This window comes from Varanus komodoensis, unplaced genomic scaffold, assembly GCF_004798865.1.
Source record: "Varanus komodoensis strain SLA01 unplaced genomic scaffold, ASM479886v1 scaffold22, whole genome shotgun sequence".
Taxonomy (NCBI): domain Eukaryota; kingdom Metazoa; phylum Chordata; class Lepidosauria; order Squamata; family Varanidae; genus Varanus; species Varanus komodoensis.
In genome coordinates this window covers 9,124,888-9,149,033 of record NW_025335606.1, presented here as the reverse complement: position 1 = coordinate 9,149,033, position 24,146 = coordinate 9,124,888, and the positions used below count along the sequence as shown (strand labels likewise).

The window sequence follows — 24,146 nt, the reverse complement described above, 5'->3', positions numbered from 1 at the left end:
AGGGCCTAGTGGGTTGCACCATCTCCAAGCGCATAATCAGCTGATCGATGTTTAGTGACAACTTAATCCAAGAGCCAGGGGCTATATATATCTTGATATTCACATGGTACAAAATCAAGAAGTGATTACTTTCTTGTAGTACTAGATATTATTCTGATTATAATAGAGAAAGATATTAAAACAGATCCTGACAAATTCTGCCTCAATTACATTAAATGAAAATTTTACCACCGACACAAAATTAAAAAAAAAAATAGTATTCTACTGTTTTTCCAAATAGTATCCTGAAAGACAACACAGGACTCCTGAAATGTATTGTGATTATATTGGTAGTCTCCTCCAACACCATGTTAGAGCAATACATAAGACAAGAATACTATCTAAATCTCTATCATGCTATTAGCTAAAAATTTGATTAAAGGCAGTGGAAGTTGTTGACTCCAAAATCAGGAGAACAGGGTATCTAGTCTTGCCTGTAGTGTAAAATTTTTAGGAGTTATCCATCGTGTTAAGTCTAATATGTATATATGGTTCATCACCATGGATATCTATTTTTGTTTTTATTTTAAGTTCAGACTGAACTCCAGAGTGGATACAATTCCCCACTGGTAGTACAGCTATCAACCTACACTGCTTACAGGTACAAGCAGTGGTCACTGGAAAGGCATCTCAGAATTTCTAAGGAGTGTTTTTGACATCCACACAGAGCAGGACTTCTCCCACCCCCGCCAATCCCCTCATGCCCTCCAAATTTGCTGAGGAGAGTCAACCAATCTTCTAGGATTGGCCTGGAGTATTGCACAAGAAACTTAGATCTTCAATACCAAGTTTCTTCCTCCTCGCTAGTTTACCCAACACCCCAAGGCCCACAATAGGTCCTGGAATTATGCGAACCCAGGAGCTAGTATTTTTAGTCTACCATTTTGTTCTTGGCCTGTGGCCAAGAAGATACCTGTGAGGAACCAACAAGCCCGAGCAACTAGCAGGCCACAGCACACCGTCTCTGAACGCCAGCTTGCCACTCATCTCCTGCCCAATTCCCAGCCATGTTTGCGATTGTCAGTTGCTCTTCATGAATGGGAAACCAGTACTTCTTCCTAAATTGCACAGATTTCCTCCATAACTGATGTGTGGGGCTCCATCAGGAATCCATTTTCACAGGGCAGTCATGATGCTTGGCTCACATCTGAATGAGTCACGGTGTACAGAGACCTCCGTTTGTTGGGGAAGACAGTCCCAGCATTGAGGAACGAAGAGCTAAATTTTTCCATTACAAAAATGTGCCTAAAGCGGAAATGTTTGTCTGCGATTGGGAATTTGGATGAGATAAATGCAAGACTGTGTCCCTCCATTTGGGGATATCAGCAGATAGATGCTCTTGCTATCGCTCACATTTGGAGCTCTGGCTGAGTCACGCTCACATGCTTTGTGAGCAAAATCCCATGTTTTTCCAGCTCTTGTTGCATCCCTGCCAAAGGACTGCAGGACAGAAGGACAGACTGAGAGCATGACAGAAGGAAAATAGCGCATATAAATACAGTTATGAAATAGGGAAGCTCGTAATCAGTTACCTTTCAATCTTTCCTGTTAATAATGATAGTCAGAATGGCTATGCTAAATGCATTCATGTATTGACACTCTTAATTACAACCACTATCAAAGGATTACAGACAATAGTTTTGTATTTTTTCGAAAACCTGGAAAATTACAAAACAAAACTGAACTTTAGTCTCTCTCCTTTCATGCTAGCATGACAGCATAGAAACTGCAGATTTGAATTTGTTGTAAAAGCTAGGGAACACTGAATATTACAAGAATTAAAATATTCATTCTCATAACAGGAACGGAAGCTCAAATACAAAGGAAAAGCTTCTTTCCATCTATCACTCCTTATGAACAAGACATATCGTTATTCTTTTGATATTGAAATATGATCAGGTGGGGACCAGATGAAATTTTGAGAAGCTCTTGTTAGAAGGTAATATAAAAGGAGCAATTAGAATATTGTATAAGGGAAGACGGATCCCTCGGTGTATCCTTCATATGAGCCTGAGTAAACAGAAGATTGGCACTTCACTATCTTCACAGTTTTGTGCTCCTCAAAGTAATGTGTCCAAATCTTAGGGGAACAACTCACATCTAGTCTGGGCCATCATAGAGAGTTAGCCAGTAACTGTGCTTGTCTTAGTTTGTCTGTAAGTTTTATGCATATGCAAAGCTTATGGAAAGAGTCTCCTGTATGTTTGGCATAAGCAATAGGTGGCACTGCTACCTTTCCAGTAGTCAAGCTCGTTTCCTCCCCCGCCCCCTCCTGTTTTATTAACTTCTAGGTCTGGAATTGAATGCACAGATCACATGATCCTTGTCCTACAGTCAGAGATCTTGATTGTATCGAAGGCTCTAACGTTTCCCATTCCATTGTATTACCTGATTTCATTTCTTACTGCCTATAATTGCATGTTCTTCATTCCATGCTTTATTGCTTTAAACGTTTCCAGGGTAAGCCACCTTCTTACCCTGAAAGCAGGTAACAAATACAATAAAAATTGCATAGGGTCATATTCTGTGGCTTAATATGTGAAGTGCAAAGAAACAGCTATAAAAGCCAGGCTATTTAAAATGTTAGGGGTAGCTGAAAGAACCAACAGGCTTAAAGTATGGATGACAGTTGAAAAAGAAGACTAAATATTGGGGAGAAAAACTTTTTTTCCCTCAATAATATCATCAAACTACTTTTATCATGAACAATTATGTTACTTTATTCTAAAATAAAAAGGGAATACAAAGAAAAAATATAAATACATAACAATATCACAGGATCACAAAAGAAATTCATGGATTATACTTTTTAGAGTAAACTAAAATACTATTCTTAGTAGTAGCATTGATGTTAGTATTTTGTATAGGAGCATCACTCAGCAAAGGGTTTTGCATTATGCAAGAGCTTAGGTCACTGCCCTGAGGTGCATACAATAATAAGAAAAAAAAGTGAGCGCGGAGAAACAGCACAGGCAGGACTCAAGGCAGGAGCAAAACGTGACCGTGATAGCTGCCCATGGACATACAATGGATATTGCTGGAAGATTTCCCCTCCCCACTGTGTATGTTCAAAATTTGCCTTCAGGTGTGGGGGCATCCTTCACCCACCCCCCCAAGCCTGCCTTTGCTTGCACCATTTAGGGCAGGAAGTCAGTTGGGTGGAGTGATTTCTTCTTACCTTCCATTAGGCATCCATAAGAAATTAATTTCTGCTCATTTTTCAATAGGACATACCCACCGTAAAACTTCCGGATTGGGCATGGATTGAGCTGATCGCCACATATTCCTTGCAATGTGATCAACGGACATCCCAAGAATGCATCTGGCACAATGTGTACATTTGAAAAAAATGTGTGTGAAAAAAATGCATACTTTGGGGGGAAAAAACCACCCAACGATTCTACAAGCAACAGGAGAAGAATGCATATGTTTCAAAGCTGGGCACAGCTTATGTGTGCATATAGAAAATATACACCAAAGGCTCACAAAGCTTCATTGAAACAAAGCTTGTCATCTGATATGGGCCTGAGTCAGAATGGGCTTAAAGAGGTCGCTGAGGCCCCATCGGTGCGGGTGTTCAAGGATAGGCTGGACATGCACATGGCGGGCATGTTGTGAGCGGAGCCGGCTGGAGCCGGGGGTCAGACTAGATGGCCCGGGAGACCCCTTCTGACTCGCTCTGTTTCTGTTATGTTTCTATGGCATTTGGAAAACTGGAGTTGTGATGATGCACCCAGCCATGCTTTGCATATGCAGTCCCTTGCCCTCTTTTTTCCCTCACCCACCGGTCCCAATAGTGCTTGACCAGGGCAGAGGCTCTGAATCCGCTGAATACAAGCCCATCTCCCATCAGCACCTGCTCTGCCATCCTGCAAGCAACGCTCTTCTCCATGGACCACCTTAGACTCCTGCAGGCAGCTGTTGTTCTCTGGGATGATGAACTGAGGATCAGGAAGCTCTTTGTGTGAAGTCCACACACTGCCAGCACACCCTAGCTTTGCATTCACACACACACACACACACACACACACACACACAAGCACTTAGAAAGCAAAGGAAATATAGAGCTGGTACAGATCTCTTAGCCCAGTGTTCTCCCAGCTGCAAATATTTTTATTGCACCCCAGTCATATAGAAAGAGCTTCAGCCTAACAGGCTTCTAGACAGAGAGAAGAAGCAGGAGTCTGACCCTTCCTGTGATACTGAAGGTGAAACTCAGATACTTTGGCTGCCTAATGAGAAGGAAGGACTCCCTGGAGAAGACCCTGATGCTGTGAACAATTGACGGCAAACGGAGAAGGGGATGGCAGAGACTGAGGTGGCTGGATGGGGTCACTGGGGCAGTGGGTGTGGGCCTGGGTGGACTCCAGGGGATGGTGGAGGACAGGAGAGCCTGGAGGAATGTTGTCCATGGGGTTGTGATGAGTCGGGCATGACTTTGTGACCAGATAGAGTAGAATCTCAGCAGCAGTCCCTTGTGTGGTCAAGAAGGAAGCAAGAAATCCACTGGCTTGCCAGGCCAATGTTCAGAGTTTACCCCCTTCCATTTTCTAAGCCCACTCTTTCCCTTTGTACTCACTTCTATAGGATATGGGAGGTCCTCATTCTTTCCTAGACTTATTCTAATTGCTGGATGAGCTTAAATAATGCTATCTGCTACACGATCATGCCTATTTTCTATGGGTAAAATGGTGGCTCCTTTGCCTGGTTTGCTGGCTGCTCTTGATGGGGCCATTTCCAGGTGTCTCAGGATAACAGTCATCCTCCTGGTAGTCATCCTCCATTTGCCTAATCCCCCTCTGACCTTTTTCCTCCAACAATCCTGGCATTCGTTATTTACCATTCATTCTTCACTCATTCACAGTGGCTCACCCAAGTTAGTCAGTCTTGTCTCCTGAACTCAGGCTTGCCCAGACATGCTCCACCAGCTGAAGCCCGTCTTCACAGCACTGCCTCATAGGCTGGGAGCTTGTTTCTGCCGTGCTAATATTGATACATGCACACTACAAGATCACTAAATGCACAGCGGTATCGCGATGCTTATGAACCCCTGAGGTTGGAGGCTTCTCTGCATCAGGCCCGGATCAGAGCTGATCAGAGTTTGGATGAGAGTCCTGCACTGAGCAGGGGTTGGACCCAGTGGTTTTCCAACTGGATGATTCTATGATGGTTGTGAACTGCCCAGAGAGCTTCAGCTATGGGCGGTATGGTGGGGAGGAGGAGGCGGCGGCAGCGGCAATACTCACTTCCCATCCCGCCATCCTGCATATTCCACCAGATGGACTTTTGGCCTGTTCTGGAAGGGAGGAAAGTTGGTTGGGTAGCTCCTGGCTCACATTCCCCCTCTCTGGAGTCGCTTTCCTTGGAAAGCCACCGGCTCTTTCAGCACTAAGTGCAATAGGACAGGGGCTGCAGCTCTGATTCCCAGCTCTGAGGTCAAGCCTTTCTCTGGCCCTGAATGTGGGAATCTGAAATATCCTGTAGTCTCTCAGAAGCTGTCTAGAGAACATAGCATTTCTCCCAAATTGCACCTTAAAATCTCCAACACATAATGCATGTTTATTTTTCAGTGTAACTCAGTATCGTAACAACAAGAATTCAATGCACCCTTCAGTTTGTTTTTCCATAAAATATAAGTATGTTCACAGTGATGTATGTCAGCAAAAACAACAGAATCTTATGATACCCTAATAACAGCTGCATTATGACATATTTTTCTGGACTATAATCCATTTCACTGGATCTGAAACAGATTGAAAATGAGCTGATTAGATTCCTATGGACACACACGACAAAGCACAGTTTTGCTCTTTGTCTTGACAGCATGGCAACATCGACCTGGCTGCCTGGCCTGATCCTGCCATCCCAGCTTTGCAGGGTGATGGTATAGATATGACTATGAAAGGAAAGCCTGTAAGCCATGATAGAGAAATCTGTCATTAAAGTGATACTCATCTCTCAATACACAGAATGCATTACGGTGCATAACCAGAATCGAGGGACGACTGTTTTTTAAAAATTATTTCCCCCCATCCTCTTGATGGAAATTCAGGCTGAGCTCCACAAAAGCCAGCAAAGGATGTGATAAGCAAGTGGATAGAGCAATAAACAGGAAAACGATGATCACATTCATACTGGGATCCCTTTCACAGGGTCCTTTCAAAAACACATGATCAAATTGATGGCTGTTCTAACCAGAGGCAAGCCGAAAATATTAGATTAACCCCTTCTTCTAATTCTTCTTCTTGCATTAATCCAATACAGCATGTTGACTGCATACTTAAGAAACCCTGAAAATAATGTTTGCTAACTGCTTTGAAAGCAATTGCGAGAGGCGAGATGACCATCGTTGAATTGGGGCAAGAGGAAAAGGGCAGAAAAGAAAACCAGCAACAGCAGGAGTAGGGTGACTATGTAGATTCAAACCCTTTTGGAGTTAATGAAAATTTATCTGTTCCTTTAAGGATTCTCAGAAAGGTTACATTGTATCCATGCTCTTTTAATTTACTGGATTCTTGGGGGGAAATCCTGCAGACTCATCATGGCATAATCTGGGAGGGGAATAGGGTTTTTCAGAGCCCTTGCACCTCTGGCTTCATGTCACTGCCTCTCTGAGAATGCAAACACATTTTGGAGAGGGGATGGGGTGTGCTAAAGGACGCTGGGCCACCATCCCAGTCTGATTCCTGTTAGTGCCCTGGACTACCCCATCCCATCCCTGGCACTTTATCTAGATGGACGAAAATGGCCATCTAGACAAAATGTGGGGCAAGACCCTGTGGAGGCATAAATTGCCACTACTTTGCCTCACTCCGGCCCTGGGATGCACAGAACCCTCCAAGTTTGGAGGGTTCTGTTAAACTAGGGCAGTGGTCCTTAAGGTCAGTCTTAAGCATTTTATGGGTTTCTGGGTGGCTTTCTTAGTGTTGTGATCTGGCTGCTTCCATCTTTCCTTCTGGTTATCAATCTCAAGACGATCCTTTGCAGTGCATTTCTTCGACTGAAACTTAACAGATGGCAGACCAGGGTGAATTCTAGCAGTGTTCTGCCAAAGCTGAGGGAGAAGCCTCTGCCCAGGTGAAGGGTTGGGTCCAACCCAGAAGCTTCCCCTCAGTCCCTCCCTGCCAGTGAAGCTTCTTCAGGGTGGACCCTGCTGCAAGATGGTGGGAACACCCGAGGCCCTCTAACTGGGCAGCTCATTTCTCCTGTTGCCTCCTTACTGGGTCAAGGACTGGGTCTCACATATGCTCCCGCTCCCACCCTGAAAACCCTTCCAACGCAGGCTGCTCCTCATGCTCCACCTGGGAAATTTCATTAGGTTCCCTTGAACTTTAAGATCATCACCATTCTCTACGCTTAGCTATTGTTGTATATCACTTGCATTTCCTAATGGAAGTGAGGCATAAGTACCATTAAATAAAAAAATAAAATGTGTGCTCACATCCAGGTATGTGCAGAGAAACAGTCAGTTATTCAAAGTACAGCCCGTGAGCATTATAAATTTCATCAGGAGCTCCGGGATGTATTGATCCATTTCTTTTCATTTTCTCAAGTGCTGTGCTGAAAATTTCTTCCACCTTTTTTCTGCCATTCTCATCCAGTCCCACAGAAAATAAATTGCTTTCGTTTTATTTCCAGATGGTAAAAAACTGTCCATAAAGTTTTCATGGCAGGAATGGGGGGTTCCCATGCTTGCCTCAGTTATGAGGGCTGTGCAAGTGTCCAGACTTCCACTGGATGATCATTTCTCCAGCTACCCGAAGCTCCCCTGGCTTCTTATATTTAAGCCCAGAGAAAAGCATCCTATTTTCTCCAAAATGGCTAATTCAGATCAGGGGGTACACATAGCCGGGAAGCCTGCAGAGGGTTAGCATGGGATGCAATCGAATGAAAAAAAAAAAGATGTTGCACGTCTCACAAAAATACAGTGCTTACAAAAGCACCAGCAAAGGAATCTGAAACGAATCCGTAAGTTCCCAGGGTATGAGGCACAATAACAGAAGCTTCTTAAAAGATGAAGAAAAAGAAGAAGAAAAGCAAAGGAAAACTCATGGGGGATGCAAAGACAGATTTTGGCACATTACTATCTGGTGTTTCTCACCTGTGGAACAAGTTCCAGTTTCCATGCACTTGTCCATTGTATGTGAAGTCCTAGCCAGCTGGGCCTTTACATTAATCACCCGTGAAAGAACCATGTTGTACATCTGCCTAAGACTAATACACACTGTATGCAGCAGAGAGTTTTTCAGATATTCTAGTAAAAAAAACTGTCCACCTGCTTCCAGAATTAGATTATTATGGGAGAGCTTCAGAAAACTTCTCCAAGATTCTGTTCATGAATCTTGCATCTCCCGTCATCACAAGTGTGCCTGTTTATTTATTTTTATTATTCTAGTAATTCAATCCAGCATCCAATCAATGTGTAGAAGTTTTTGTTGATGGATGAGAGGCAGTTTGCCAATGTGTTAGATTAATTGTTTCTTTCATAGAAATGATAGATTCTTTGCTTAATTCACCTATGTGCAATATAGTAACTCCCCTGGGTATTGAAGCATTGCAATTAAATGTGATATTTATTTATTATTACATTTATATCCCCTTTTCCCCCTCTTGCTATGCAAGCTGCATAATCCTCCTTCTCTCAATTTGAGCCTCACAGCATCCCTTTAATATAGTCCCAGCCATCCCAGATTTAGTATAAAATACAAAGCAGTCTCAGATTTTCTTCACTATATCTTACTAAGCTTATCTTCTGTGCCACTGTTCAAAAGTGAGAGGAATGCACAGGCTAGATCTGGTTTAAGGCTGAGCTGTCTACATTAAAGTTCTTGCGCATGTTAAAAGTCATTCTGTGCTTCAGGTTCATATCCAGCTGTCCTCTTCTTAAAGCAGCCGGGTAAAATGTAAAATTCGCAGGTTTAGACCTGTTACTTCTTTCTCCCAGCTGAAGCAAATCCAAAGCGAAGCTCCACTTAGGATATGCCAGAGAGCAGGAGAGGATCCCATGCCGTCCCAGCAATAGGCACGTGCTCCTCCAGGGCTGTGGGGGGTGGGGGGGGGACACATTTTGCATTTTCCTTGCTCCATCTGAGGAAGTGTTCCCTATGTAGGGAAAGCATCCTGTTCATGGGTGGCGTATTCTGGATAAAACTGACGCTATGCTTATCCTGCCTTTCCACAACTTGTAGGAGGTGCGCAACAGGAATTAAAGACAACTTCATCAAATACAGTAAAGTTTGAGCCAGTACAAATATTCTGAAAAATAAAGTCTACAACAGCAGGCTTATCATAACAAGACACAATCCAGGTAATGTATGAACTAGGCTAAAAATAGCATGCTAAATAACATACAGGGGCCCTTGGAGAATTATTAACGCTGTTATAAATTATTAAACTTATCCTTTCTTGAAACTTGCTTCTAGAAGGATAAAGCAGACAAGACTTACAAGCAAGAGAAAAGGTGAGGGAAGAATCTTTAGAGAGTTGGAAGGCAGAACTTTTTCTTACAAGCTTAGAAAGAAAACATGAGCCCTATGCTAGTTACTGCTCAGGTGGTTTTGTGGTTTTGGTAGTCACTGGTTCTCATGCAGAGGAAAGAAAATAATAGAAAGGTTTACTGCATAATAGGATTACAAATAGAAACTATATGAGGTGCTAGTCTTGAAGTGTCTGGTAATGATTGGTCGAATTGTCAATAGAAGGCCAGGACAAGAAGGTATTGTGTCCACAGGCAGGGTTAGGGTTAGGGTTCGGCAGGTTTCATCGCCCTAGAACATAGCCAATGCTGAATGGAGTCCCTGGCCATCAATTGACCATATAGAAATAGCATCCAATCAGGTTCCTTGATATCAAACCCAAGACTATGAATCTGACTGATCCGGAAGGCTCACAATTGCTTCCCTGAACCTGATTCACCTAACCAGGAGCTTCAAAGTTCCCACTTCCCTCAAGTAATTTATGATGCTGGCCCGACATTGTGGGGAGAGTGCCACAAAGGAAGCTGATGATGGATGGTGACGTACCCAGTTCCACAGAAAGGGCTTATCATGCTATAGGTGTGTATGAGGGGATGGAACATGCAAGGACAATCTAGACTATAACAACAACAACAATTTGCATCATCATTATTATATTGCATTTATGCCCTGCCTTTTGTTCCTCTTTATCTGCACAACAAGAACCCTGTGAAGTCGGTTGAGCTGAGAGGGAGAGACTGGCCCACAATCACCCGGGGAGTTTCATGGATGAGTGGGGAGTAACCCCCAGTTCTCCCACATTCCCAGTCCAGCCCTCTCATCACGAAACCACACTGGCGCTAAGTATTTCACTATACAACTCAGTCCCACGGCTTCTGCCAGCTGCTCTTCAGTCGGGGGGAAGACGAGACTTCCACCCCTTTGATGCCCTGCTGCAGCCTCCCAGCATTCCAGATGTTCCGAACGGCAGCTTTCAGTAACCTGGACTTCTGGCTGATGTGAGTTGAAGTCCTAGCACCTGGAGGATGCCAGGCTGAGGAAGGCTGCCCTTCTTCTTTGTCCTTTCCCGTGTTCCAAAGTGATTTGGAGGGGATGGAAGGAACAGAAAGTCCCAAATTTGCCAGCTGACCTTTTGCACAATGCCACTAACTACGATCACATCAAAGGAGTGCACACCGAGGTCAGCCTATCATGGAGCCTTTGAATATCAATCTCCATCTTCAAACACATTCTGAAGCAAATTACGTGACAGCCTTAAGCCTTTCTTGGTGACCCGTGCCTGTGCTGTGCATATCTTAAGCAAAGTAAAACCAGCCTACCAATCCCAGCTTGATCACAGAAACACACATTTATTTAAGAAGTAGGCAAACCCGCACCAGGCCACAAGCCAATGCACTTGACAGGGAGAAAGTCAGCTCTTTCGTGACAGCTGTTTATTCTTGCTCTTACAACTCTATTATTCTTGCGACTTCACGTTGAGCCATTGCAAGCCAAAATGACACACCGCCAAAGGGTCTGTGGCCGTATCTGTCTCTATTTTTATTCACTTTCTCTTCTGGCATTTCTAGCCATACTTGTATGAGAACTAATTTCAGGGATAATTCTGAAACCTTACCTAGAGTCAGCAGTGAAAATGGCATCGGCAGCAAAATCATGGTAAAACGGAGCTATTCCTCATGGGAGTTATTCCTCCTCTTGCTAATGTTGAGTAATTCAAATAATTTGAAAAAATGCACAAAGATGCTTTGACAAACAGGAGAGAAATAGGTACATTCCAAAGATGTGCATAATAGGTGAATAAAGCTGAGTGTAGAGTGTGTACACTGAGAGCCAGTGTGATGTAGTGATTACACCGTTGAAATGGGACCTGGGAAATCTGCATTCTAGCCATCCCTCAGCCTTGAAGCTGACTGGGTAACTCTGAGCCAGTCCCTAATGCTCCGCCTCACCTAGATAACAGTAACCCAAATGGACGTTCTGACACTGTTGTAAGCTCTATCTATGGCTGATGGAATGGTCCAGTAGGGGAAAGGTAGCAGGATCCGAAACATGACCCTGTGAGTTCTAATTCCACTGTGGGTTTGCTAGCGTCCACATAGCCTGAAGTGCCTGATCCCACCTCATCTTGGAAGCTAAGAAGGGTGAGGCCTGCTTGGAATCTGGATGGGTGACTTAGCAGGTGGTTGGGCCTGATTGTCTTCTAGGCCTCTCCTCTAAGATTCTGTGGTTTTATAAATCAAGAGCCAGTGTGGAGTAGTAGGCTGAGCTGGCTTGGGATTTGGACTGGGACTGACAAGATCTGGGTTCTAGTTCCCACTGTGCCATGAAGCTCACGGAGTGATCTTGGGTCAAGCGCTAACACTCACTGAACAGGGGAAGACTGAGTTGAAACCTTCTGCCCTGCTAGTTTTCTACACTGAGGGGGGTTCTTTTGTGAAGGAGCATTCAAAGTAGCCTGAAGTGGTAAAATGTCAGAATGGTTTCTCCACTTAATTTGACTGAAGGTACAAATGCACTCGGTGGTTTCAGAAGAAAATCCAAACAGTTAGTGTGAGCTAAAAAGCATATTTACCCTGCCTGATAGCCAGCATAGCAGAGTGGTTAGAGTGCTGGGCTAAGGATCCAGAAGATCTAGGTTCTAGTCCAATCTCGGCTACAAAGATTTATTTATTTATATATTTGGGGTTTTTCTAGCCCGTCCAATCACTTTCATTTCTAGACGGCTTGCAGGAAATCCATAAATACAGTGATATAAATAACATACATACCTCAAACAATAATAAAGTAGATATCCCATGACTGAAATAAATAAAAGAATTATTAAAACAATTTAAAAAGATTAAAATAATTAATTATAATAATAATTAAAATCTATTAACATTAAAATATTGGGTGAATAAAAAGGTCTTGACCTGGGGCCAAAAAGCATATAATGGCGGCGCTAGGCGGATCTCTCTAGGGTGGCTCATTGGTTGATTTTGGGCATCCACTGACTCAGCCTAATCCACCTCACAGGGTTGTTATTATGAGAATAAAATGGAGTGGAAGAGAGCTGTATAAGCTGTTTTTGGATCCTTACAAGAGGAAGGAAGTAGAGTGTAGATGACTGCTGGAGTTGATGGGAACTGTGGTCCAAAGCATGCCAATGGCATCTGTCATTTGCAGATGTGACTGAGAAACCTACCACTACCACCTGAAAGTTAGAACAGACCTCTTCTTTCCTTTTTTCTCCATCAATCCCCCCCATGACTGTTGTGCACAGTTTTACTGGCTAACCACTTTGCCAGGATCTGTTGTTCTAATATCTGCTACACAAAGTGACTTTAGGTACCTGGTACCCCAGATCTTCAAATCTGAGCCAAAGAAATCCAACCTCCCATAGATGTAGAAAATGACTCCATTCAGGCAGAGCAGAATGTGGGTGGCGGTAAAGCAGAAGATAATGGAAAGACCCTTCTGGTTGCAGCACGTGTAGCATTTTCTCAAGCACATGCAAGAAAGAAGGTAAATTTGAGGTCTCACAGATGTTCCTAAAGAAGCCTCACAAGGCTGGCTTTCTCCTGGACATTCATCACCTGAACACTGCAAGGTGGATGATGAATCACATTGAGTGCTTGCATTCCCTTGACTTCACTTCAGATGCAATCCTTTGCACAACTGATCCCAATCACAGTTTGGGAGGTACAGGAGCTCAATGGTAGAGTATGCAGATCCGAAATAGGATTGCAGTGAAGCTCCCTGAAATTCATCCCTCTAGAGTTCCCGGACTTCCTCCCATGCTCAGCCGTTTCTTAGAACGTGAGCCAAACAGAAGTCATCTGCAAAACCTTGCAGAATGAAGGTCACACAGCAAGAAACCTTCTTCATCACTTGCCACATCATGTGAGGAACAAACACCAGCTGCTCATCATGATATGGAAGAGGGACTGCTTCTATAGAAGTCAGGAGAATCTCAGTTCTTGGTGAGCACCACATGAATGCTGGGGACATGCACCAAGATCTCAGGCTCATGGTCACAACAAAGCAGCCCAGAATCGAGGGAGTCGCTCCCAAGGCAGATTCCTCAGATATCCCTCAGGCTAGGGTCAATCCCTGGCACCTGAAATGAAAAGAATCCAGTAGCAAGCAAAGGGGAAGAGGCTTCCTCAGACCCTGAAGGTTCAGTGACAATTCTAGGATATATGGAGCAGTAGTTTAATTCAACGTAACACACTTTGCCCACTTAGCAGAATTCATGGCAAACCAACCAACCAACCATGCAATCCCTTTTGAGGAAAATTGCTTGGAACCAGCCAGGTCCCAGGAGGTTTCTGTATCCTGCCCTGCCGAAGACACTGTGTGTGCGTGTGTGTTTGTGGGGAGATCTAGAGCTGGAAGGACAAGAATTATATCTGTACTCCGGCAATAGACATTTCTTCACTAGTGATGTGTGCTGAATCACTCTGGCTGCTTTCTCAGGAGATGCTCAGATGGCTTTCTGAATCTCCTGCACTATGCAATGGAATAACAGTGACTTACACACACACTGAGCTTTCCTCAGTATTTGGTGTTTTGCTCCTGGGAAACATCACTTTGCAGCTATCTAAAAGTGCAGGAGAAACCAATTTTTCCCCCGGTCTAGAATCTGAATAGCTATATCCCCATGTTCCATACCTGACTTAACAAAATACATTAGTGAAGTGCTTTGCATCGCTTTCCAAAGTTGTCTCAGAGGACTTGCATCCCCATCAACAATGCACCTATTCTGACTGCCCCTTTCTTAGTCCTGAGGGATGTCTGCTACCTTTCTTCAAAGCAACCACTTGCATTGGGAAGCAACTTATTCATGTCTTGTGGGTGTTGGAGGGAAGGAGGGAAGAGGGAAAGAGAGAGGGGGGAATTGTAGCACTAGAGGAGATCCAGTTCAAATCCCCACTTAAACCCATAAAAGTCACTGAAGGTGCCATGCAGTCATAATGCCTGTAGCCTTCCAAATTTGGAAGATTATGAGCATCCTAGGGGGCAATGAAAATAGCCTTAATGTTCATGTTCCTCCCAGACAGATGGTTGACTTCAGCTAACCAGCTGAAGGACTTCGCAGTAGGAAGGAAGGACAGTGAAGAACCACCTGGATACTTTCTATTGTGGCAGCTCCTGTCTCTGCTCATCCATGTCCACTGGAATGACCCCTAAGCCCTGCAACTTTCACCCCATCAAAGGCAGAGCCAGTGTGGTTCGTTCGTTCGTTCGTTCGTTCGTTCGTTCGTTCATTCGTTCTTTCTTTCTTTCTTTCTTTCTTTCTCTCTCTCTCTCTCTTTCTCTCTTTAAACCATCTCTATGCCACCCCATTCGCAAAAAGCCTTGGGGCAGCTCACAACATTTGCACGCTGGTTGAATGAGGAGAGGGTGCTACAGCCGTGGAGACCAATTTATAACCTTAATCCTAGCTGGGTGTATGAAAAATCATATGACCGTCCCAGGCAAACTCACCCCAGCAGGGTTGCTGTGAGCATGGAATGGGGCGGAGATGGGCACGGGCATTGCACAAGTCACAGTTGGAGGGGGTGGTCCCACAAAGCCACGCAAAAGCAGTCCTTTGGACTCACGTTATCCTTTGCCAACAACATGCTTTGTAGCCCATTGCAAAAAACAAAGCAAAATAAAAAACACTGAGAGCGCGTTTGAAAAGCTGAGTGCGTGGATGTAAGATGTCAACGACGATGATTAAAGATAATTAAATCTTTAGAGCAGACAGAAAGTAAATCTTTGGAAGCAAGGGACAAACTTTTGAGGGTATCTGAAATCCATCCTTTCCCACGTCCACTGAACATCCCCCAAGCCACCTCAGTGTCTTTAGCAGTCATTGCAAAGGTGGGATCAGAAACCTTTTGGGAAAGGTTGGGGCTATGGGATCATGGTTATAATAGGAACTCAGAAAAACGGGCAGAACACCAGGATCAGACTGCGATCAGATGACCAATTAGAAGCCTTTGGGAAGCCCAGAAGCAGATTTTGAAGGCAGGAGTCCTTCGATGGAGGATAAGTAGCCCTTAGATGCTCAGACCATATTACACCAATTCTGCATCAGCTGCTTTTATGGACTATTCCACTCTGGATCCGATGCAAAGGGTCAGTGTTGATCTTAAAAATCCTTAAGTCTACCATCCTCATGCACACTAACTTTAGAGTAAGTCCAATTACATTCAGTGGCCCTCAGTTCCAAATTGAGATGCATACAAAGGCATTGCAAGTGTTTGTGACCAAGTTGCTTCAAGGACTGCCTCTATGAATCTGCCAAGCATAAGAGTGATGGGGACCCTTGATCACATGCACACCAAGTTAGGTTAGCAGGCAAGAGAACTTGAGTTTGTTCAGTTTGTGGTTCAGTACAAGCTGAACTTCCTCCCCCAGGAATCATCATTAGCAACCCCCCTTTTTCATAGCATCATGGAATCATAGAAGAGTAGAGTTGGAAGGGGCCATGAAGGCCATCAAGTCCAACCCCCTGCTATTGCAGGACACATTACACCATCCCACTTGGATGGCTGCCCAGTTTCCTCTTGAATAACTCTAGTGTGGGAGAGCCCACAACCCCTCCAGGCAGCTGGTTCCACTGTCGCATTGCTCTGACAGTGAGGAAGCTTGTCCTGATGTCCAGCCTGAAACTGAGTTGCCACAGCTTGAACTGATTATTCCATGTCCTACATTCTGGCATCATCCAGAAAAGATCTTGACCTTCCTCTTTGTGACAGCCTTACAGGTACTTCTAGAGCGACATCATGTCCCCCCTCAGTCTTCTCTTCTCAAGGCTTTTTCTTTCAATAGACCCCAAAACATGTTATCTCAGACTGGTTTTAATTGAGAAGATATGTCCATACCAACCTAACACAGGGCCATCAGAAGTTGCTCCAAAATGAGTCGCCACTGTAGCCCAGGAGTTTTCCCTGTTCTGCCCAGAGATGCTTTGGCTCGAACCTCTGAGCTCCTGGTTACAAACCTGGTACTCTGCTATTAAGTTGTAGCTGCCCCGTCTTTGAGGACTGAGTTGCCTTTCCTCTTAGCTCCTCTGATAGGACAGCTGACTGGCTGAAATGAACAGAACTGATGCCGTTGCTTTCTCTGGCTCGCTGTCTTTTTGTTGATAAGTTTTAGTGTGTGCATGTATAATTAAATCACAGATTATAAATCTAAATAATAATGATAATAAAAATAATAATAAAAAACAAACACTATTATAATAATAACAGTCCTTGTGACTAACACTTGGTGACAGACTTTTCTCCCTGAATTTGTCCAATTCCCTTTTAAATTACCCTGTTTCATGGTTGTGAATTCCATAAATTAATTCTGCATTGGGTGAAGAATATATTTATTGGTCTGGTCTAAACCCACTATCAATCATTGCCTTCATGACAAAAGTATAATTTTTCCGTCTGAGTAAAAGGGGTATGCAGTTGCAATTAGATGTCAGACACAATTTAGAGCAGCCTTCAGACCTTAGCGGGGGTTTGGCAGCGTGTACAATGGTCCCAGCAGTGAAACTTGGCTGTCAAGTTTCCCCCAACGCACACACACAATTAAGATTCCCCACCTCTGTGCGAAGGGTAGGAAGACAGGTGCCTGCTTGTGGAAAGATCACAATACAGAGCTTTGAGATGGTCTCTGTAAATATCTTAAAACCAAATCACACATGCAGCTAATGATGTCACAGGAAACGCAAGCTTATCTTTACTTGCTCTTGTGCAAGTACCACTCAGATCGGAACGGTTGCACTTCAGAAGAGAACTGACACCTGCCTACCTGCTCACCTGTTGTTTGCTTCTCCAAATCCCCCTCCTCCATCACAGGATGAGAAGTAAAAAGCCTCCACTGGCATCAATGGAGGTTTCTCCATCCTTTCTATCTTACCCCACGGCAGGGGGAATTTGGGGGAGATAACGGTAGTGTTGGGGAAGATTTATTCTCCCACTTTTGGAGTGCGCCGGTTCCTCTCCATGTCAGGACTGCATTTCCTGGCACTAGAAAAACTGAAAGGCGAACCGCAAGCTACATGTTTTGCAATTAGTACATGCATAAACGGCTTGGGTCCTGGATACCTGAAGGAGCGCCATCTTCCCTGTGGCGGCCTGCCCCTTGAGATCAGAGGCAGAGGTCCTTCTCCAGGAACCCTCTTTGAAGAAAGGGCCTTTTCAACAGTGGTGCCCCGACTGTGGAACACACTCTCCAGGGTGGTTCACCTGGCCCCATTGCTCTATTGTTTTTGGCGTCAGGTGAAGACCTTTTTATTTTCCCAGTATTTTAACAATTAATTGGTTTTATCTTTGTTTTAAGCACTATTTTTAGATGCAGTGTGCTGTGCATTGTCATTTTTATGGTTTTTGTTCCTTGGTTTTTTTGTTCCTTGTCAGCTGTCCAGAGACTTTTTTTTTTTTTTTTTAGTAATGGATGGCATAAGGTAAAGGTAAAGGTTTCCCTTTGACATTAGGTCCAGTCATGCCTGACTCTAGGGGGTGGTACTCGTCTCTGTTTCCTAGCCGAGGGAGCCAGCATTTGTCCGCAGACAGTCTCCATGGTCATGTGGCCGGCATGAGTAAACACCGAAGCGCACAGGACGCTGTTACCTGCCCACTAAAGTGGTACCTTTTGATCCACTTGCATTTGCATGCTTTCGAACTGCGAGGCTGACACGGACAGAGCTGGGACGGAGCAATGGGAACTCACCCCTTCTGCGGATTCGAACCGGCGACCTTTCAGTCTACCAGCCCAGCAGCACAGCGGTTTAAACCACTGCGCCACCTGAAAAACTTTAAATAAATGACCCCAAATATTTTAAAAGCACCCAGACTTCTCCCGTGCCTTTTTCCAAAGATAACGATATTGCATAAGCCACTTGAAATGTTCTTTACTCCGAAGAACAGGGTGAGAGTAGCAATACCTATAAGCACTGAGCAGGAGATGATACGGTTAGATTAGTTCCTCTGCCCCATGAAATACATAACTTGGAACTGGTTTTGTCTTATATGCTGGTGGAATGATTGCTGTGGTGACAAGTGGTGGCATGTGGGTCCCACGGAGGGCCTTTTTCTATATGTCTCGGGGCAGACCATATTTTTTTTCCATGCTGGGACAAACTAACTGCTGGCAAAGCTGCTCTGGCTGCAACATCTCCCAGGGAACTGATCTAGCATAAGGACCACGAGGCCTTCCTGTTTAAATGCCGCAGCAATTCTGCTCACTGAGAATGCAGTTTTCCAGTGCTGGCTGGAGGTAGGATGGTTTAAGTGGTGCTTAAAGAGGTGTGAAGTTTTAATTTCTGCTCTTTTAATGTCGCTGTTGCTTAACAGCCATCAGACTCTTCAGATGCAAAACCTCTCTCTCTCTCTCTGTCTCTCTGTCTCTCTCTCTCTCTCTCTCTCTCTCAAAGATAGAATGCCTTTCTTTGTTTTAAAGGTTGGTCTCTATCCATTTCATCCATGCTTCCTGCCACACATTACACCTTTATGCACATAACTTAATCATCTAAAAAGCCTATTGATTCCAGAATGTTAAACAAGAAACAGACTAACAAGGTTGTCTTCATTTTTGGACCATTGATTGGCTGGGAATCGTATCTGTCTGGTAATTTTTTCAGTTAAGGCTGCAGAGAGACCACAAAAAGCAAAATGAAATAAACAGAAAGGCCCAGTAATTTGCTGCTAATGACTATCTAGGGTTATTATTCATAAATGGAAAAGTAATAGTTTTGCGTGGTTCTCCATTTATTTGTTTTTAACCATGAAGCCTAGGGTAATCAGTTTGAAAAAGCTTTGAAAAAGTTAGGTTTCTTTAATCTGCGTTAGTGGAAAAACTGAGCCCTCACTTACTCTGAGACTTCGCCTAGGCTATTTTCCTAGAGATTGGTGGCAGGGATCTCTTTGCCCATTTTACTGAAACTAAAAAAAATCCTTTTTTGATTCTTTAAAACCCCTTTCCACTTTTTTGTCCCAGGGGATGCTGTTTGGTGGGGCATTCTGACACTATTATTATTACATTGCATTTATAGTCCCCTCTTTTCCTCTTGTGAAGAACCCAAGACAGCTTACACAGCTCCATTCTATCCTCACAACATCCCTGCGAGGTAGGCTGGGCTGAGAGCCTGTGACTGGCCCAAGTCATGCAGGGAGCTTCATAGCTGACTGGGGACTAGGAGCTGGAGCTTCAGTCCAGCCCAGCCCTCTAACCACCATGACGCATGGGATATTCAGAGTGTTTTTATTTTCATTTTTAAAAACCCTCAATCTTTCTCTGAGGAAGTTTGGTAAGGTTTAGCATTCTACTTATTAGGGTTTTTAAATGCTTGGCCTGAAATGTATTATTGCTACAATTTACGCATTTTTAAAAAACTTTCAAAGGTAGTCAACTTCTGTAAAAATGGTCAGTGAATGAGAGAAAGGACAAGCAGCACAGTATGTGCGTGGGAGTTCATGAAAGGGGCCGAAGAATTTAGAAAAGCAGAACAGAGTCCTTTCTAAGCTAAAAGGCTAAATGTCGGTTTTTAGGGGCTTTTTCCCAAGAAACCCATTTGATAACTGCACATTCTTACATTGGGAGGAAAAATGAGTTGCTGAGGACTATACCTGGCTCAGCTCAAAAGCATTGTGATTTTAGTCCATAAGCAACCCTCTTTTGCAGTTCAGCAAGTGATTACTGATCTTGAGGGTCCTTTTATGATCCTGGCAGGGAAATATATGGATAATGTAATTGCTATGATTAGCATGCATGGGCCTCGTAATGACTCTCCAGTTAAGTTTCAGGATGGATTTAGCAAAGAGGTTGATATGGCTTGTCATTATCTGATTGTGGGCGGGGACATTTTTGGACCCTGGATTGGATGGGAACATGCCTGCTCTTGAGAAGCAAATTGGATGAATCTTGCCATTCAGGCTGAGAGGGGTGAACTTGACTTGATGGACAGATGGAAATGTTCATATCGGGGTGACTATGCCTCTGTTTCTTCAGCACACATCGGAGTTGCTTTCCCATTGCTCACTGATTGATTTCCACCTCCTTGCCACACCCATTGTTTCTTTCCTCCTGGGGGCCTGGATATGAGCCCTGGAGAAAAGATGTGAGGGTGAGAGAGGAAATTTGCAGAGGTCCTCGTTAGTGTAATGTTGAGGGATTAGTGTCGAGGGAGATTTGGCGTTGGGAAGAGGATTAGCCAGGAAGGGGATCACAGCCCAAAGAGTTAATGCCTGTTCTCACCCTCCTTGCATCGAAAGATGGTGGATGACTTAGTAGTCTGATGCTGCTTTTGAATGGCAGCTCAGTCCAGAGGAAGACCTCTGTTAGTGGATGAAGCTTGCCTCACTGACACCTGGGTAAGGGGGTAGGGAGGAGCTACTCTCTCCCAGTTATGCCCACCAAGGTACCTGGTTCAGCAACAAGGGAGATGTCAGGGCAGAGGATGGGATGTTGCTGTGGTCTACAAGTAGTCTCTCTCTCTCTCTCTCTCTCTCTCTCTCTCTCTCTCTCTCTCTCTGCTCGCTATCTGACTGTTTGCATCTGGTGTTGGACCAACAGATAGGTTCATTTTCCTGTTGTAAACAACTTCCTATTTGAGCTGAGAATCATGGTCTCAGCTATGATGATAAAGTTCCCCAGATTGTTGGTCTTGAGGAACATGAACATCCATTCCAAGAGCACGTTATCTGCAGCTCAGGATTTCAAGAACTCCATGACAACCATGAGATTGTCCCAACATGCCATCTGCTCAACACACGTAGCACAATGCACTCTGGATTTCACTGGGGGTAGTGAATCTAATGAGAAGAACTTCAAAACAGTCCCTCTGTTATGGTGAGATCATGACCTGTTGTGATTAGACTGACACTGACTTTGACCATCTGCAAGGGTGGAGACCTAATGGTCCACCTCCACAGGCTAAAAGATCCAGTTGATCTCCAGAGGGCTCTTGGGAATTTTCTGGCTGATATGGCCGGCATATTCTTAAATCCCTGTTGTCCTCTGGAGATGACCCAGATGGCTGACACAATCCTCCCTCTGCTCAGCCTTTCTGCAGTAGACCTTCACAACCCTGTGGTGCACCCTAGAGCTGCAAGGAATGAAATAGCTCAGGAGAACGCTTGAGTGAAGATGGAAAAAAAAAATCCCAGTGGATGAAATGGGTCCTATAATCAGTTATATTTAAAGCAAGTGAGGATGGCAAAGGAACAACACCTCTCTATTCAATCTCCTCTTCGCTGCCCAACAGAGCTTTTCAGGTGCTTCCAGAGCCTATTACAACCTGGCCCCAATGTCATTCTAGTCCTGTCGAAGGCAGTGAGTTTCATGGCTAAGTAGGATTAGGCTTTTAGATCTGAGCATTTGTATGCACAAAAAGCTACAGGTCATCTTGGTCTCTTTCCATTGCTAGGAAGAAGGAAAACAAACTTTAAAAGTGGAATTTATTCTGAAATTTAAACTAAACCATCAAAATCATGCTAACTTGAAGTCCATAGGCCAAGGGTTTTGTAATTCTGAACAAGAATTAATAGACTAGACTACTGTTATGCAGATTGTGCCTTGAGGCAGGAAATATTAAGTCTTGAATTGCCTGGACTAGTGCAAGCCTGCAACTTCTTAGGGAAAACATCCAGTCAAATGATGGCCTTTAAACCATGCCAGAGGCGGTTCTCTGCCTAAAGTTCAAAGACACCAGAGTAACTACCAATGCTGGCTCATTTAAAAAGCAGGATTAAGTTACTGTAATCTAAGATGATTTGGGGTTGCTTTCTGAGAATGAATTCATCTGGAGTAAGTTTCCTATCCCTAATAAAGTGTTGTGGTTATTTGTGGTTACCATTTGTGGTTATTGCTCTCACCTCTGTCCCACTCTACACTACTGCAACAACTGCTCATGAGCTGGTGAAAACTCAGTGGGCAACAGGGGTGAAAAGTGACAAAACAGAAACATAGAAACAGAGTGATTCAGAAGGGACCTCCTGGGCCATCTATCCTGACCCCCGGCTCCAGCCGGCTCCGCTCACGACATGCCCACCATGTGCATGTCCAGCCTGTCCTTGAACACCCGCACCGATGGGGCCTCAACCACCTCCCATGGAAGCCCATTCCATGCTCTTGGGGTCCTAACTGTCAGGAAGTGCTTCCTGGCATCCAAATTGAACCTTGGTTGCCTGAGCTTGGCTCCATTGGAGCACATCCCGCCCTTCTCTGCAGGGGAGAACAGGTCTCTACCCACCTCCGTGTGACACCCCCTCACGTACCTGCATGTCGCCGAATGATTATCAGCAAGGTGCAAAAAGAATGGTAAGTCCTACCGAGTAGGGGAGGGACAAATCCTTCAAGAGACTGTCCCTCCTGAATCCTAATACTCAGCCCAGTCCTGCAAAGGGAGCCAAACTAAGGGAAAGTCCACAAATGCTCATGGACCCCAGTGCACAAGCATCAGTGTTCCCTGCCAGGATCAGCTGCAGATGTAGATGAGAAGACCCAGGCAGTGGCACTTTGGCGCCATTCCCAGCAACTGTCGTGCCTGAAGCCCCGACAGAGAGAGCACCCCACGAGCAGGTCTTGTGCTTGGGACCCTGTATCCAAAAGCCAACCCCACAACCTCGCTTGGGGGTGGCTGAGCAGAGAGCCGCACCTCCCCCTGCCTCCCTGCCCATTGAGCAAACACCGGAGCCCACACCAAAGCAAGAGAGCCCTGAGGGGAAAGACGCCGCTAGTTCTACTCAGAGGGAGTCAGAGCGGGCTGTCCCTCCTCCCACTGACGCTGAACTTCCTGAACATGACACAGGAGACGCAGGGGGCGTGATAGACTTTTCCCTAGCAGCCAATCGTAGAATTCAAAGGAGGTGCGAGCAAAGGCAGGCCTTGTTACGCCAGAGGGAGGAAAGGCGTGACCAGGAGGGCTAGTCCCACGTGGGTGGGCTCTGGGCTCGGGGAGAGACACCGCTAGAGGATTAACATCTGCATTCCAAAGACCTCATCAGAAGAGCTTATCTATAGAGTTGTAAATCTTGTAGCCAGGTAGCAATAAAGGACTTTAGTTTTATTGCTCGTGAACGTGTGGGTTGTTTACATGCTGAGCTGCACCTCGACAGCAACCAGCCGTCTTCCCTGCTTGCCATTGCTGGGCACGGCCGACATGGAAGTCAGGTGCTACTTCTGCAGCACATGAGGCTCAGTTCCTGGCGAGTGACCTGTGGATGCTGGGTCCACTCGCCAGGAACTCAGATTCTGAGCTGCTGCAAAGTCTTGTGTCTGGGAAGCCAAAATCTGACATTTTCTGCCCAAGAACAGATTCCTCGCATGTCCCTACTACCAAGACAGTTTGATTTCCCAGAAAATATGCATTGTATATTCCTTTCAGTCTTAATAATCTGCATTTGTATACCATTATCCTAAAATGTGTATTTGGAATGTGTTTTCATCGAAAGTATGCACTAGTTCTATTTTGTTTAAGAAGACTACAAATATCAAAATTCAGAAAATGGTAGACTAAGTAAATCAATGTTTTAGTCCAGACCGTATAAATCCAGTATAAATATTTAAAAATTCCGCCAAAAGACAATCGAAGAGCATCCACAGTTTTAAGCCAGCTCCCTCTGGCATGGGCCAGGGACATCTCCACACCTTCATGCACTGACT

The 24,146-nt window shown here is 44.6% G+C and overlaps 1 protein-coding gene across 1 annotated transcript in view; it reads right to left on the bottom strand.

Moving 5' to 3' along the window:
• The window catches only part of DCC (DCC netrin 1 receptor), a 647,852-nt gene that overhangs the window by 510,044 nt on the left and 113,662 nt on the right, over positions 1 to 24,146 (bottom strand). The window lies entirely within an intron of this gene.